Here is an 18,847-nt window from a genome sequence, read left to right on the forward strand (position 1 = left end):
CAATGACAGCCTAGCTGGATAGAGTATTCTTGGCTGCATATTTTTCTCATTTAGTGCTCTGAATATATCCTGCCAGTCCTTTCTGGCCTGCCAGGTCTCTGTGGATAGGTCTGTTGCCAATCTAATGTTTCTACCATTGTAGGTTACATATCTCTTCTCCCGAGCTGCTTTCAGGATTTTCTCTTTATCTCTGAGACTTGTAAGTTTTACTATTAGATGTCAGGGTGTTGACCTATTTTTATTGATTTTGAGAGGGGTTCTCTGTGCCTCCTGGATTTTGATGCCTGTTCCCTTCCCCAAATTAGGGAAGTTCTCTGCTATTATTTGTTCCATTATACCTTCTGCCCCTCTCTCTCTTCTTCTTCTGGGATCCCAATTATTCTAATGTTATTTCGTCTTATGGTATCACTTATCTCTCGAATTCTGCCCTTGTGAACAGTAGTTGTTTATCTCTCTTTTTCTCACCTTCTTTATTTTCCATCATTTGGTCTTCTGTCTCACTGATTCTCTCTTCTGCCTCATTTATCCTAGCAGTTAGCGCCCCCATATTTGATTGCACCTCATTAATAGCCTTTTTGATTTTGACTTGGTTAGATTTTAGTTCTTTTACTTCTCCAGAAAGGGTTTCTCTAATAACTTCCATGCTTTCCTCAAGCCCAGTTAGTATCTTTAAAGTGATGATTCTGAACTCTAGATCCGACATCGTACTAATGTCCATATCGAGTAGGTCCCTGGCAGTCGGTACTACCTCTTGTTCTTTTTGTTGAGGTGATTTTTTCCATCTTGTCATTTTGCCCAGAGGAGAATAGATTAATGAGAGAACAAAATGCTAACAGGGTAACAACGTCCCCAGAAAATATACTCTAACCAAATTAGAAAAGACCTGAAGCAGTGGGAAAAGAAAGGGAAAGAGAGAAAAAAGAAAAAGAAAAAAAAAAGAAAAAGATAAAGATAAAAACAAACAAAAACAGAACAACACAAATCAAAAAAACAGAATATGATCAAATATGATCAGGCTGGTATATAGATCAATGCCACACACTAGATTTTGGGTATATTTGGTCTGTTAGAAGAAAGTGCCTCCCAAAATTTTAAAGAAAGAAAAACTTATATATGTACAAAAATAAGGGTTGATGTGATGACGGCATGGAATATGACTGTAAAAATGGAAATTATAAAGAATTTTATAGAAAGAATTGATAAGAAGTTGTTTGAAAAAAGAAAGAAGAGGATTTAAAAAAAAAACGGTAAAGGAGAGAATGTGATCAGGCAGGGGAGTAGAAAAAAACCGTACACTAGAGATTTAGGGTATATTTTGATCTGTTAGAAGAAACTATCTCAAAATTTTAAAGAAAGAACAACTTATATATATATGCCAAAAATATGGGTAACTACTATGAAGGGATAGAATATGACTCTAAAAATGAAAAATAAAAATGTTTTTTAAAAAAGGGATTGATAAGATGTTGGTTGAAAAAGGGAAAAAGAAAAATTAAAAAAAAAAAAGACAGTTAAAAAAGAAAAATTAACTTTGAAAGACTAAAGAATCATGGTAAAAAAGCCATGGATTCTATGTGCATTTTTCCCCTAGCACTGGAGTTCTGCCGTTCTCATTGATCAGTAAACTTGGTCTTGGCTGGCTTTTCTCGCTGATCTTCTGGGGGACGTGCCTGTTGCCGTGGTTCCCAAATGTCTCTGCCGGAGGCGGAATTGCCCCGCCCTTGCTGGGTCCGGGCTAAGTAATCTGCTCAGGTTTGCTCTCCAGAGCTTTTGTTCCCTGCGAGCTTTCCGTACAGCTTTGGAGGCGGAGAGTGAAAATGGCGGCCTCCCAATCTCCGTCCCGGAGGAGCCAAGAATTCCGGGCCCCGCTCCTCAGTGAGCCCCCAGAGAAAAGCAGTCAGTCACTCCCGGCTCCCCGGTCTCCAGCTGCACTCTGTGCTCCCCCGGCCTGTGACCGCGCGTTTCTATCTCTGGCACCCGACCCCGGGTGGAGTCTCCAAACCCAGCAGATCCCTGCGGTGCACTCCCGCGTGGCTCCTCCCGGGGGAGGAAGGTGAGTCTCCCCGGATCTGCCGCTTGTTGGGTCCCTGCTGGAGGAGCAGGGGCCCGACTGGGCCGCGGATCCCGGTTTATGGCCACCCCGAGCTGAGAGCCCGCGCCTGGGCTCCGCCTCTGCAGCCGGCTTCCCTGCTCCGTTACCTGGGAGCTCTGCCGCCCTCAGGCACCCCCGGTCTTTCTGTGACCCCGAGGGTCCTGAGACCACACTGTCCCGGAGGGTTCCACCCCCCGCTTAGCCACCAGAGTGACGTCCCTCAGCGGAGCAGATTTTAAAAGTTCCGATTTTGTGCTCCGCGGCTCTATCACTTGCCAGAAGCGGCCGTCGGAGGCCCCTCCCCCGCCATCTATCCTCCTGAATATCGCCTCGGATTCACTTCTCCGCACGTCCTACCTTCCAGAAAGTGGTCGCTTTTCTGTTCAGAGAGTTGTTGCTATTCCTTTCTTCGATCTCCTGTTGGGTTTGTAGGTATTCAGAATGGTTTGATCCCTATCCAGCTGACTTCCTGAGAGGAGACGAAATCCAGGTCTCCTACTCCTCCGCCATCTTGCTCTGCCTCGAAACGTCTTTAACGAGCATATGAGTAATTTTTTCTCCAACACTATGCAGCAGCTCCATATTAGGCCCTGTTCATGCCATTTCTAATCCTCACAATCCCCCTCGGCCCGCGACGCTGACCTTTAACCACTTTTCATAAGATATGGAGAGTACATTTTTTTTTCATTTTCTAAATAGTATATATTGATTTTTTTATTATCTTTCACCCATGACATGTCTTCAGTAATTGAGAATAAATAAATAAATCATTAATGGATGACATAATTTTAAATTTTAGAAATATTAAGTGAATCCAGTGTAAGATTCTAAGTTACTGCAAATTGGAATATTAGTGAAATAAACAACCTGCTTCAAGTGTTCGTGATACATATCAATCAACATTTGCTGTGTAATAAACTTCCCCAAAATAGTGACCAAGAATAGCAATCATCTCAAGTATCTGTGGTTCATCTGGGAATTAGCTAATGTAGGCTGAGATTGGTGGACAGCTTTGCTTCTCACTGTTCATTTGCAGGTAGTTGGAGTATTTCTGCTTCAGATTCTGGTAGCAGGGATGACTCTTCTCCATACGTCTCTCATTCTTCTTCAGGAATTGCCAGTGTAAATGCTTGTTCTATTAGGTATGCTGCCTCCACATGGGTAGAAAACTGGCAACAAAATGACCTAGTACAGAAAGAAAGGTTGATTGATCTTAATTACCAGTGTAACTTAGTCTCTATCAATCATCAGTATCATATTGTATCATGTACTGTCCCTAGTATCAGAGAATAACTTTTCCTTGTATATTGTCCCTTTTCCACAAATTTCAATCATAGAAGTATTAAATTCATGACAAGTCTTAGAAATTTTTTGGAAAAAATTTTATTTAAAAAAACATAAAAACAATAAAAAACAAGGAGAAATGTTTCTCATGACGGGTATTTAAAAACCCTCTGAAATATATAAGCTTTATGGAATCAAGTTTTTATACCTACTACACTTAGGTACCTACAGAAAACAGTTTGCATAATCAAGGACCTGATACTTCCTCATGAAGATGAGGTCTTCAAGTCTTCCTTTTTTGGTTATTTTTTCTCCTACAAAATCCAAATCATAACCCAAGCCACATCATATTCTTGTTCCGGTGGAAAAGCAGCTTTTACTGATAGTTTCCATGTAAGCTAACCCATTGTGTAAGGAATTCATTCTTTCTTCTCTTTCTGTCAAATGCATTTTTTTTAAGATTTTTTATTTATTTATTTGACACACAGAGAGAGACAGCGCGAGAAGGAACACGAGCAGGGGGAGTGGGAGAGGGAGAAGCAGGCTTCCCACTGAGTAGAGAGCCTGATGCGGGACTTGATCCCAGGACCCTGGGATCATGACCTAAGCCGAAGGCAAACACTTAATGACTGAGCCACCCAGGTGCCCCTGTCAAATGCATTTTAAAGCAGCTGCAGCTGTTACAACCCAGGAAAGGTATTCAGTAGTTTTGAGCTGAGTGCCATAGTGGCTGCCACATCTTGCTTTTGCCATAGTTTTTCTATTCACTGGGTGTATCTGAATCCTGAGGCTTCTCAAAACCATCATAGCATCATGTTCAAAATGAGAAAAGCCATGTATAGTCAATAATATTGTAATAATGTTGTATGGTGACAAATGGTAACTCCACTTATCGAGGTGAGCATAGTACGATGTATACAGCATTGTTGAATCACTGTATTGTACACCTGAATCTAATGTAACATGGTATGTCAACCATACTTAAAAGAAACAAGGGAAGGGGAAAATGATACCCATGTGCAATGCAAATCTGACACTAACAGCTCAACACTCAACCAAACTTCACAAATTAAAAATGCAGTCCTCCACAAGATTGCCCTCATTTCAGACACAGCACAGAATCTTGGGGGTTCCCAGACTGCTTACACTTCTGACCAACCAGCTACAAATTTGGGGGTTCCCATTACATCGTCTGGTTTACTGATTTGCTAGAATGACTCACAGGATTCACAAGATGCTATATAGTTGACCTCTGGACAGTGTGAGCATTGGGGCACTGACCCCTCACACAGTACAAAATCCACTTTTGATTTTTGACTCCCCCAAAACTTAACTACTCATAACCTATGGATGACTGGAAGCCTTACCAACAATGTAAGCAGTCAGTCAACACATAGTTTGTAGGTCATAGGCACTAGATACTGTATTTTTACAAAAAAGTAAACTAGACAAAAGGAAATGTTATGAAAATTTAAGGAAGAGAAAATAAATGTGCAGTACTGTAGTGTATATTTTTCCAAAAAAATCTATGTATAAGTGGACCCACACAGTTGAAACACGTGTTGTTCAAGGGTCAACTCTATCTATAATCACAGTTTGACTATCCCAAAAAAGGATGCAAATGAGGACCAGCTAAAAGAAGAGACGCAAAGGGCAAGGTCTGGGAAGGTAGCCAATGAGAAGATTCTGTGTCTTCTCACTGTGGAGTCATGTCACCTGCCCCACACATTGAAGTATGTTACCAACCAGGAATCTCACCCAAGCCTAGTTATCTGGTGTTTCTTTTTTTCTTTTTCTTCTTTTTTTTTTTTTTTTCTGAGGGGGAGGATGCATTCATGTAGGCACCACTGATTGAAGGACTGGCCATGAGATTGAACTCAGTCTCCAGCCCTCTCCCCTCCCCGGAGGTTGAGTTGACATCAAGCGGCTGAAAGCTCCAAACCTCTAATCACTTGGACTTTCTGGCACAACCATGCTCGATCCTGGATCATCTCCTTAGGATAAATTCAGATGTGATCTGAGGGGCCCAGCATGAATAACAAAGACACTCCTTTCACACAAGAAATTCCAAGGGTTTAGGGTATCCCTCCCAGGAGCTATGGATAAAGGCCAGCCAGATTCTTTTGTTATACAATACCTGGACATACAATTGAGTATCTAAAATGTACCTCTGTTATTTCAACCCTAAACTAAAAGGAGGAGGAGGAGGAGAAAGAAGAAGAAGAAGATGAAGATGAAGATGAAGAAGAAGAAAAAGAAGAAGAAGAAGCATTATGAATTAAGAGGCAGTGATATTCTCTGTAAAGTCACAGAAGCACTCTATAAATACATCTATTAATAATTCTCACATCTGAGCAACACAATCTAGTGACATAAGTGGAAATATATAATAATGAAAGAGGAACCAAACTTTAAGGCTCAGCAATAAGAGTTAGAGCACTGAGATTTGATATCCAGGTCTATTCTAGCCAATTTTTCCTTTTAACAAATTACCGAAACCCTCTGAATGAACTCAATTTTCTCATCTCTAAAATGGGAATAAAATATTTTGCAGGATTATCACAAAGAATATAATTAGTGAATAAAAGTGAAATTCAAGTTAGGGGTAAAAAGTCTTTACCCAATGAAACTCACTAAAGGGAAATATGCCTGTGAAGACTCAGGTCTTCAATCACACTCACATGACTTTTCTTCCTCCCTGCCCCCATATCATCCAATCTAACAGCCATGGCTATGAATATGAATTTAGAGGCAAATAGAGGAAATTAGATCCTAACCAGTGATGTACTTTGTAAACTGATGATTCCTGGACCAGTGGCACATATGATTGGTATCAATTTTTAGCAATATTGGTTTACTAAATTTGGTTTCTTTCTGCATATTTGACCAGGGACTTTGTACATTCTGTCCTGGAACTATGTTACTCCTTCAAGAGTAACAAATGACATAAAACAACTTTCCTTCATGGTGATGACAATGGGGACGAACCCACTGTGAAATTTCATACACAGCTGAAGTTCCCCTCCAGTGATCATGACCTTTAAGCAGCAGCCTTCCCTAAACAGTATCACAAATTCCTGCAGGCTATTACCTTGAAGATTTTCATTTGGTTTTGTTTTCAGACTCTCTCAAGTTCCCATTGTTAAACGATCTACAGACAGTGAATATGTTCTTCCACAGGTCTAGATTTCTTGTAGCTAAGGAAAACAAACTCCATTATTTTCCTTATATGTGAAATAAAAGAAATACAGGTCTTGCTCTGTAAGCCGCAAGTTCCTGAAACACGTTGACTTTGCCTGTCTCTAAAACTGCCTCTGCTTCTTTCCAGCCTTCTCACTGGGCCCATGGAATTATCAGCCAACAGCTGTATTCTGGGAGCCTGACCCCATACAAGAAGTCTCTCTGCAGGGGTGGGATGAGAAAAATGTTTAAGAAAAGAAGCATCTCTTACCACTGTAAGAGGGTTTATCTTCTTGCAGAAGAGACTTATATGAAGAAAGGGGTTAGTGTGATTATGTGATTGCAGTATGAAGAGCTCTCAGATATTGATTACTATGCTCCAGGTACTTTATCTACATTATGTGCTTGATACATTTTGTATGTGTTATTCCATTTAATATTCACATGGTTCCATAAGATTAGCATTATTACTGTTCAGGCTGAGAGTACTGAAGTGGATTACTGAAGGTGGTAATGCCAGGAAGTTGTAGAGGCAGTTTATACACAGTTCATGACACCGTTCTTAAAAACTACAGGACACAGCCTGTCCGAGGAAGGAAACTTCACAGAAAATCACAATATAAACCAGGCGTAATGCATGCCCTCAAACAACAAAACTAAGATAAAATCCTGAAATTTAGGGATGTTTATTCTATCTTTATATAGAGAAAGACTGTTCAGTTGCCAGAACTGTTCCAATTTGGATAAGGCTGGCCTGTGAGTTGGTAAGCTCCCTGCTGTTGATGGAGTTCAAAAAATGGGAATTAAGCATTTTGTAGGGTGTATCCAAGAAGAATAAAACATTCTGTGGTCCTGGCAAAGATCCACTCAGTATCCAGATGTCACTTATTAACCATCAAATGTCTGAGGCCCTTAAATCCAGCCCCCAGTCCTTCAGTTCTACACTTCTTTCAGCTAGCTATTTCATATTTGTATAATTATTTTCAATTTTTCATTGACTTTTGAGCATTTCAGAGAGCAATACATAGTTCATCTTAGCCCCCAGGAGAGGAGTTTGAGAAGCAAGTTCTCCAAGACCTCCTGGCAGAATGGTGGGGTGGAGAGTTCATTCCTAGCCTCCTAAATGGCTAGTCCATAGGCTAGCAGCACAGTATAAGCCAGATCCTTCTTCTAGTGTCCTCGGTGAATCACCACCATATCAAATTACAAATATTTACATGAGTCTGTTTGGCATCTCATTTTTCCCATGAGATCCCAGAAGTTAAATGAAAGATGCTATTGCTGGGATTGCAAAAAGTATCTAGAGTGATTCTCCTTAGTAATACATTCAGGACTATATTACAACATGTATACAGACATAGAAACCTCCAGAAGCCTAGAATAAAAAAAAAACAACACCAGTACAAAATTAGTAATATTCAGAGGAAGTGATTTACTTTGATTCAGAAGAGAAACAAATAATGTAAAGACATTGTGTTGCTTAACTTTAGACATTTGCCATAGAATTTTGCCATTAACTAGACCTAGTTCAATGTAAAAATCAGATTCAACTACTTTCAAAAGATGAAATCCAAGTGACTTCACATCTCTATCAGTTATATTTAAGCAATGTCTGAGATCACAAGTGCACATGTCAAGATCTCCCTTCCCAAATTCTTTCAAGCCATTCCAATACTCTGACCACGGTGCAGCAAAGGGTATATTAAAGCAAGTTCTGAACATTCAGAAGGCTTCTCTTCTTCATTCTAGATTGATTTCCCATAATTACCTCTCTCAACCTAGCCCTTGACTTCATTTTTTTTCAGTACCCTCCTTCCCTTCACCCATAAGAATTATGTAGAGAGGGCGCCTGGGTGGCTCAGTTGGTTAAGCGACTGCCTTCGGCTCAGGTCATGATCCTGCAGTCCCGGGATCGAGTCCCGCATCGGGCTCCCTGCTCAGCGGGGCGTCTGTTTCTGCCTCTGACCCTTCCCCTCTCATGCTCTCTGTCTCTCATTCTCTCTCTCGCAAAAAAAAAAAAAAAAAAAAAAAAAAAAAGAATTATGTAGAGAGTGAATACTAATCAATATTCCTTATCAAAACCCAAATCTGTTTCAGAATTTGGAGGCTCATAGGTTTTAGAGACATCTCATGGTATAAACACTGTATATGACATTAGTCTCACAAGTACCTCAAGTAACAAACCATAATCAGACATATTAATATTTCTGCAGAGTAATATATGTATATTCACATGAAGAGTGATAAAGATTATAAATAGCTTCAAATATGTTTATATAAGGATTTCTACCAAATGAGTCACAAAATATCTTTGGCTTTCAGATACATGTGAATGTCCAAGTAACAGACAGGATAACAGACCAGTAGTAACTAGAAATTGAGTCACACACTGCTACATGCTCCAGGTTCATCTGCATTGCTCTTTCACAATACCCTGAGTTGTTGTTCTCAGTATGTCAGTTCTACGTGTCATGGGGCTCACAGAGTGAAGTTTCTTACCTATGAACATACCCATAGTAGGCAACACCAAGGTTAATGCCCAAACTTTGCTTTTATATGCTCTACCACTTACACTTAAACTTGTCCTCTCCAGCTTTGACTCTCAGTTTCCTTTCTGTGACTGTCCAGGTGATTCTGTAGGGTCACGTCATAATGAAAAGTGAAAGAAGGATGTGCACAAATACAGCAGGCAATTATTTCTGGAGGATGATGCTATCTGATTGGGAGTAGAGGGCAAGTAGGAAGCTCCTAAGTGCTGGGGGGAGAGGGTAGTTATATCATTTAATCTGGAGGTTATATAAGAGATTCCTCCCCCTCATAAAAAAGTAATTCTAATAAGTCAGAGGAATAAGATGCCCATTTTGTATTTCAAGTTGGGGCATATGAAGGTGGAGACAAAACTAAAGCCCATTTCATGGGTTGACTATACAGAGAACCTGGCGATCACGTGGTCACATGTGTCAAGTTCCAGGATATTTTCTTGAGCATGTCATCCAGTTTAGATTTATACTGCATAGTCTTTGTATCAATCACAAGCAATGTAAAGTTAGTAATCAAAAAGTACAATGGAAATGATATTTTGGCAAGGGATAAACTAAGTTAAAAAATTACGTACAGCTCAAAATTGGGCAAGGTATCTTCCTTCCACTTACATACTTAAATTCAATCTATTAGCAACTATGTTGTCTAAGAACACTTTTTTGTCAAGAACCAACATCATTTATTTGTGATGAAGATTCCTGACAAGGAGAGAATTAGCAACACCCAAAGAATGCAGGAGGTCAGACACAAGAAAAGTATCTTAAATTCAGAGTCCAATTATGGAGACAGATAATGCCAAAAACCAAGGAAGGCATGGAGGCATGATGGACTGGCTCAAAAGTCCTTCTTTGCCTCTGGGCAATCTGACTTTATTTTAAGTGGGGAGACCCTCATGTAGTTATTTAAAGAGTATCCAAGACTCAATCCACTGCTTGGTTCATGGTGTGGGGCTGATACAAGCTGATTTCTCTTCTCATTCACCATTTAGTATGGAGTATTATGCTGGGCTATCCAGCAGGTACATGTTGGGCTGGGTCTGGCAGGGACAGACAAAAATGTGATGAAGTCCTTATCTGATACGCATCACTCAGTATTCAAGGCACTCTGTGTCTTGGATGGAGGATCTGCCTTTAACAGTCTCACTGAATGATATTTGAGAGAGAATTGTAAAAAGGGAAAGGTAGGATTAAAATCAAATTGTTGCCCTTACATAACATGTTTAACTTAACTGACACAACCAATTTCCCATTGACATGGACAACAGTTTGTAAAAATTAAAGGTAATGCTTTTCCCTTGTAAACCAGGAAAGTCCTCAATATGCTGGTGGTTATATGCATGGATTTTAGTTCCGAATTGCCTTCAATTTAAACCCGTGCTCTGTCATTTAATAGTGGTGCAAATGCAAAAGATCATTTGGTATCTCACTTTCCTTGTCTGTAAAACTTAGATACTTGCCTCTACTTCATCAAGATCCTGGTAATACACTGTTTAGCACTTACCTATAACAATATATGAAAGCTGGTATTTTTAATAATAATAAAAATGTGTTATATTATTATATTATGTGTTATTATTAATGCCAAATTAAACAATTATTATATTATTATTAATAACAAATTAAACTGTTTAATTAAATTAAACAGTTAATTAAACAGTTTGGTGGCCAAAGACCACCAAAGAAAAGGCTAACCTACTGATTACATACAAAGGAAAAATTTATCAAACACTGAATAAATAGACCCATCAGCCAGAGGAAGGCAGCTGATGTCCCTAGCTCAAACAACAGGAGTTGAGGTGAGGGAGGACCGTCAGCCAGGTGGTGAGAGATCATGATCCTATGAAAACCTTAATCAAATGTACTAACAACTTGGGGCTTCCCAGAGCAGCTGATACAGATATTTAACTGTGAAGGCTTGCTGCATAATGAGACCTCTAATGTCATTAGACAAGTGGGCACTTCATCAATTGACTACAAGGACCCCAACAAATTACTCATATGGAACTTCTATCACATGGTTTTGGAGCTCCTCAAGGAGGCTTTTCCCAGCTCTCACTTCTCCCTATTTCCCAAAAGCAACTGGGGTCCTAACTTAGCCAAGTATAACTTGAATGGTCTAAACGTTGTCCTTCTCTCTCCAACAGGATCTAAACATAACATGAGAGAACTCATCTCAAGTCTCAATATTACACTATGCTTGTAAATTGTGAAAATAGATTCGAAATTTGTAAATAGAAATTGTGTAAAATCACCAGATCCATGAAAAGATTCAGGAAAACAAGGTTATTAAAACATGTTCAGAGAAGTAAGCCCAATTAAATATAGCTCCTTTATGTTTGGTGATTAACATAACAATAAAAAATTAAAAAAATAATAAATATAGTTCCTTCAAAAAAAATCAGAAAACATCAGAAAACATTGGTTTTAGGTTTTAGGGTTATACCTTAAAAAAGATTCAAGTATTTTATCTACAAAAGGGAACAAAACAAGGTCAGAAATGTTCATTTCAAAATCAAAAATACATGTCTTCTAGATAATAAAATATAACTGAGTCAGCCTGAAAGATGTCATTTACAAATGTTCAGACTATGACTCAGTCATTACCTTGAGAGAGGAAAAAAATACTGCATTTTTATCAGTTCTCATTCCCCGAAATGAGTATTATATGTTGGGTACTGTTTAAGTTGAACTTCTCCCTCTAAAAGGACCACATTCAGGTGAGCAGTTACTATATTTTTTCCTTCAACACATGAAGGTTTTCCCCTAAATTTGATGTTACGAAGTGCATGAGAATGGAAATCCAATTAAACATCTTGGGCTTTCAGTTTACCCAAGATTGGAAACCCTACAAACTAATCAGGGTAAACCCCCGGAGAAAAGAATTGTGCTTGGTAAGGATCTGTCACTATCAAATACAGACATTCTTGGCTGAAACATACTTGGCTGAACCTTGTACTGGCTTGTAAATGAGAGGTTCTTTTATTTAGTTCCTGAAGAACCACTGTAGCCTGAGCAGAAGGCTATGTCATTGGCCATGGCAGAGAGCAGAACCAAAGCCCTGCCAGGCCACACCATATACTTCAGGCTTGACTGGAACTGAAGTGCTTTTGTGGATGGCCTTTCCACACTGCCCTAATGTTAGTTAGGGTGACCACATAATTAGGTATCCAAAGTAGGACAATTTTGAGCTTAAAGGAGAAACTTGGGCAAACTGGGACTGTCCCTATCAGATCTGGACTGGTAAGCACCCTAGGTTTAGCCAATGGTGTATCAGTAAATGATTAAAGGTTTGTCCTCTGGGGCTGACCAAATTAACCTCTCTCAGTTTAGCAGGCGCAATCCTATGAGTTTAGCAGACTGAGCTTCAATAATGGTTCTAATGCCTGCATGGCTCATTTCAGCATTAGCAACTTGAACTTGGAGATCATAAAATTCAGCCTCAAAAGTGAAAGAGTATACCAGGGTAGAATAAGTGGACAAAATCAAATGTCACTGATAGTCGGGTCACATGAAAGCTGGAGGAGAAAATTGGACAGCCACATGCAGAAGAATGAAACTGGACCATTTCCTTACACCACACACAAAAATAGACTCAAAATGGTTGAAAAACCTAAATGTGAGACAGGAGTCCATCAAAATCCTAAAGGAGAACGCAGGCAGCAACCTCTTGACCTCAACGGCAGCAACTTCTTCCTAGAAACATGGCCAAAGGCAAGGGAAGCAAGGGCAAAAATGAACTATTGGGACTTCATCAAGATAAAAAGCTTTTGCACAGCAAAAGAAACAGTCAACAAAACCAAAAGACAACCGACAGAATGGGAGAAGATATTTGCAAATGACATATCAGATAAAGGGCTAGTATTCAAAATCTATAAAGAACTTACCAAACTCAACACCCAAAGAACAAAGAATCCAATCAAGAAATGGGCAGAAGACATGAACAGACATTTCTGCAAAGAAGACATCCAAATGGCCAACAGACACATGAAAAAGTGCTCAGCATCGCTCGGTATCAGGGAAATCCAAATCAAAACCTCAATGAGATACCACCTCACACCAGTCAGAATGGCTAAAATTAACAAGTCAGGAAGCGACAGATGTTGGAGGGGATGCAGAGAAAGGGGAACCCTCCTCCACTGTTGGTGGGAATGCAAGCTGGTGCAACCACTCTGGAAAACAGTATGGAGGTTCCTCAAAAGTTGAAAATAGAGCTACCATATGAGCCAGCAATTGCACTACTGGGAATTTACCCCAAAGATACAAATGTAGGGATCCAAAGGGGTACGTGCACCCCGATGTTTATAGCAGCAATGTCCACAACAGCCAAACTGTGGAAAGAGCCAAGATGTCCATTGACAGATGAATGGATAAAGGGGGAGACGAACCATGAGAGACGATGGACTCTGAAAAACAAACTGAGGGTTCTAGAGGGGAGGGGGGTGGGAGGATGGGTTAGCCTGGTGATGGATATTAAAGAGGGCACATTCTGCATGGAGCACTGGGTGTTATGCACAAACAATGAATCATGGAGCACTACATCAAAAACTAATGATGTAGGGCGCCTGGGTGGCTCAGTTGGTTAAGCGACTGCCTTCGGCTCGGGTCATGATCCTGGGGTCCCGGGATCGAGTCCCGCATCGGGCTCCCTGCTCGGCAGGGAGTCTGCTTCTCCCTCTGACCCTCCTCCCTCTCATGCTCTCTGTCTCTCACTCTCTCTCTCTCAAATAAATAAAAAAAAAAATCTTAAAAAAAAAAACTAATGATGTAATGTACGGTGATTAACGTAACAATAAAAAATTAAAAAAAAAAAACCAGTGGCATCCAGTAAGACATCACCACCTGTGACAACAGTACTCATTGGAAGTCTGCTTTGAGACCATATCCTGATACTAGAATGTCTCACTAGTAATACACAGTATATTCTGCCTAATCATTTTCACAGGGACACACTGTAATCCTCATGACCAAAGATGTGTTTACCCGGAGGAAACTGGCATAGATGTGTTTACCCAGGTGGAACTTGGCTTCCAACCATAGTAATTCCTGTCAACCTATTTGTCAGTGAAGCATCATTCTTCTAACTGCTTGTTGGAGGCCAGGTCAAAAGACTCCCATGTCCCATGACCTAACACCCACTGATCAGTGGACGATCTTATATTTATGAACTCTCTTTACCAGTGATTATGAGTGTAACAATATTCAAACTTATTATTAGCATCTCCCCATCCCCTACTGTCCCCTCTCTGATTGAAATTATTTCATGATTTCTTTTCTCTACAAAACAATCAAAATAAGGGTGTTCCCCAACTCTCAGAGATGTCAGGAAAGTTTGTTGACAGACATCTAGATTAACTTTCTTTTCCAATTAAGTTATTCTCTATGAAAGTGATTTGAAACTGTTTATAATGCAGCATTAGTAAGATTGTTTCTCTGATACAAATACAGCATTTGTTCTCATAATGAAATATTCAAATCTATATTTCCTGTGTGTCTATTTAAATAGTTTCCATAGTGAGATTTTTATTTTTCTAACTTTGTATACATTATGTTTTACTCTGCTATAAAGTGTCTTCATACTTGCAAGGATTCAAGTGTCCTTTGGAGTCTTCTTTAACAAATGTGGCTCTACCATCAAAGTGTTCCTACAAAATTCTGTTGACATATGAACTTAGAGAAATATTATGTACTAGAGAAATATTTCCAAGGGGATGTACTCATTAATAGGTGTTCTTAATGATGCTAAATTAGGAATTTCTTCTCTGTGTTTTCTTTGATAAATATTAAAAATTCTCACTCTGATGAAGCATTGGTGGGAGACAGGGGTATAGGGATTAGATATAGAAATAAACCAAGAGGGGAGCCTGGGTGGCTCAGTTGATTAAGCATCTGCTTTGGCTCAGGTCATGATCCTGGAGTCCTGGGATCGAGCCCCATATTAGGCTCCCTGATCAGCGGGGAGCCTGCTTCTCCCTCTCCCTCTGCCCCTCCCCCTACTTGTGCTCTGTCTCTGTCTCTCTCTCTCTCAACTAAGTAAATAAAATCTTAAAAAAAAAAAAGAAATAAACCAAGAAAGGATCTGTTCTTTAATTAACTCACATTTTAATTGTGGGGTAATGATCATAACTATATAATTACAATAATGTAATCATAATTCTCAGTAGCTACACAAAGCCTGTTTCCCCATTTCTCTCTACCTCTGGTACTTCCCCTATGGACTGCACAAGTGTGCTTGACTCATTAGCAGAAAAGAGAATTTTTATAGATTTTTTAACCAATTCCATGCATTAAGGAAATACACCTGATGGTCTGGTAATTATGTCTGCCTGCCCCCATGCCTGACCCACTCTCTATCTATCTTTGCTCTACTCTGTACCCACCAGGGGCTGACTTTGAGGAAGTTACATCTCTAGGCTTTTATCCCTGTGGCTTCTGATTGAGTTCAAGTAATAGAAGAAAATAGGAGGCACCAGCAAGAGATCAAAGGTTATGAAGAGAAAGATTTCAGGGTATTCACCACCCCCACCTCTTCCATATCCCCCACCACCCACACACATCCCTTCCTTCCTGTCTAAGCACTATGTTTCCGGCAATGATTATGCCACTCTGTGACGACAATTAGATATGGGCAGCCCCCCTTTCCACAGCTCTAGCTCTCACCTGAATCTAATAACTCCATTTCCTACTCTTGCCTTTCAGGTAGAGAGTGGTAATGGCTTCTTGCTGCGGTTAGTCCCTAGGTACCTCAGTACCACTTGCTGGTTTCTTTAACCTTGTCCATACCTCTGCAGCAGTCCCTTCATCACACTGTTTTCCACATCCTGGCTAAATGTGCTTTCTGTTCTTTGTTAGGACCTGATTTGTACACCTGGGATTACACCTGTAGCACAAAATTGGAAAGGAAGTGATAAATGGCATACTGGTTAGAGGACTCGTTCGGTTCAATGGAATAAGACATCCTTTTCAGCTAGCCGATTAGAGAAGGCTTCATGGATGAGAGGCAGTCAATAAAGGCATGGGTTAATTCTTCACCTTTCTAACGAGAAATATTGGTTCATTTTCTCTCAATTTCCACACACCACACCACCCCTCTCTCTCTTAGATTTGGTCTATTCAGAGAAAACTGAATATTTTTCCTGGAAAGAACCACCGGGGGTTACAGTTTGCCTGTCTGATGAACTTCAAAATGTCAGTGTCTCTATGTGAGCCTGATCTGAATGCTCCTGTTGAAATATCACAGGGCCAGCCCTGTTCAGAGTGAGCTGGCAGGAAGTCAGCTGGGAAGTGCTCTTGGCTGCAGTGGCATCATAGTGCAGAGGCGAGTCACAGTGAGCTCCAGAGAGAAGCTAATGTGCCCTTCTTCCCTTCTCCTTGTCCCCTCACTCTCATTTCCCCTGTTCCCCTATATCCCCCCCGCATACACAACACACTTGGCAAGTGGGAGGAGGCTGGGAGACGACTTTTTTTTCTTTTTAAAGACCAAGATATTTTGCTTCTGCTAAGAGGTATTAAAAAGATCTTTACAAAGATTCCGCACAATGGTCAGGAAGAACTGCATCATGCCAGAGAGTCATGTGAACCATTGTTCAGGCATCTTATTTAGATTTCCCAACTGGGGCAAGGTCCGGGGCTGAGCCCCCTTCAGCACTGCAGTCATAGCAATTCTATATCCATCGGGAGGGAAAGCAAGGAGTAAAAGTCTCAGATCACTGTTCACAGGTGAGTCTGGCCCTTACTCTCTCTTTTCTTCTTTCCTTCACATATTTTTCTCTCTCTCTCTCTTCTCCTCCCTTTTCCACTCTCTTTCCATCCCTGCTTCCTTCTTTACCTTTTTCAGTCTGTTTATTTGTGGGGGGAGGGAAATTATAATCATTGTTTAAATTGAACCTTGAATGGGATTCACAACTAGAATTCTTTCCAATAAGATATTGGAAGTAAAAGAACAAAACAGTTGAATGCCTCAATAAAATTCAAAATGTCAGGGCAGCCCTATGTGGTTTGAGTTGCTGAAGCCCTAAGACATCAGAGCACATGAAGCTGGGTGAATGTGCCATCATCCCACGCTCAAAGAAGTTCAAGATCCACAACTGTGGTGAGGTCTTTTCCTTGTGTGGATGCTACCTTTGGGTTGGTTGCTCTACACATGGAGGCATCAGGTCAAAGGATGTGCAATAGCCATGTCAGCACCTAAAAGAAACCTTGGCTGACGCCTCCTTCTTAGCTGAGTATGTTTGTTATATTGCCTGTCCACCTCTACCGAGACCTGTCTGCTTACCTGCTTCCTTCTCACAATCTATTTCCCCCAGGCAGTGACTGAGCTGAATCTCCCCTTAGAGTCCTCCTTATGGGCCCATGAGCTCAAGGAGAATGCTGTGAGAGCTCCAAAATCCTTGTTTAGAAAGGAATCCATGAATAAACAAATAGAAGGCTATACAGCAGCAAAGGAAAAGGTGCATTCTTCTGTTTGTTAACTCTTTCTTGCAGATGGAACAAACCCCACATTCATCAAGTTTCTGCTCCTCTGTTTACATTACAAGCTCTTACTACCCTTCTGTTGAAAACTTTCAAAGAAACTCCCAGGTTACAGAATAAAGCCACATCTCCTAAACTTGGCAAACAGGAATTTCATGACAGCCCCAGCCAAACTCATCATTCTCAGTCCCCACTCATCCTGCCTGGTAATCTGTGTGTCAGTGGCACTAAAATATTACACTTCCCTCATTGTGCCATCCTTTCCCATCCCTCTTTCTTAACTGGTAAGCGTCTGTTTGCCTATTTTGCTAAACTCATGCACCTTCTCACATTGACTCTTCCCTGGTCCTCTTGTGATAGGGTGTCCCCATCTCCACAAACTATGTTCCCCATGCAATCCCCCCAGTACTTACCATACTGGGTTGTAAACATGACCTTGCTTGCCTCTTTACCCTCACCTTCCACCCTCCAACCATATGTACAATCCTCTCCTAAAATGATTTTAGGTTCTTGACTACAAGTTCTAGAACATTGTCTGGAAAGGAGTAGTTGCCAATGGGAATAAATCCAATAAATGAGTGAATAGCCCAGTCAAGAAAAGAAAGCAAAGATTTCCTGAAATTTTATCTTCAGTGTTGGTTTTTCCTTTATGTTCTTATTACAACACAAATATATGTCCATTATATTAAAAAATGGTAATTACTACACTGTCTCTATAACTCCCTTCCACCATCTTTATCAATTTGGAAGGCAAAAGAGTACCTCATTGTTTAAATTTACATGTTCATTATAAGTAAGATTGAACTATTTTTCCTAAAGTTTAAGTCATCTGTGTTTTCTACTGAGCAATCTACTTCTGTCCTTTACCCATTTTTATTGGAGTATTAAAGCTGTTGCTTATTAATATAACAAAACTCTTCTTATAAAAAAATAAATACCTTTTTCTGTCAAATTTTCAAATATATTTTTCAAGCTCACTTTATCTTCTACTTATGATTATTTTTGCCCAGTTTTTGAGATAAAAATATTTTTAACTGCTAGTAGTCAAATATATCAATATTTTTAATATGATTTCTGCTTTTGCCTATATTTATAGAAAGGTTTTCTTATTTACTTGTTTCATTTTTAGATTTCATCTTTTAATCTTTCTGGAATTTATTTTGGCATAGAATATATAATTTCTCCACAGAGATAACTAATTGTCCCAGCATGATTTATTGAATAATTCATAATTTCTCCTTTATCTGAAATGTCACATTTATCAGATTCTAAAGTGTTTATA

This window comes from Mirounga angustirostris, unplaced genomic scaffold, assembly GCF_029215605.1.
Source record: "Mirounga angustirostris isolate CCGP_5_RB_7025 unplaced genomic scaffold, mMirAng1.0.hap1 SCAF_6, whole genome shotgun sequence".
In the NCBI taxonomy this organism is placed as follows: domain Eukaryota; kingdom Metazoa; phylum Chordata; class Mammalia; order Carnivora; family Phocidae; genus Mirounga; species Mirounga angustirostris.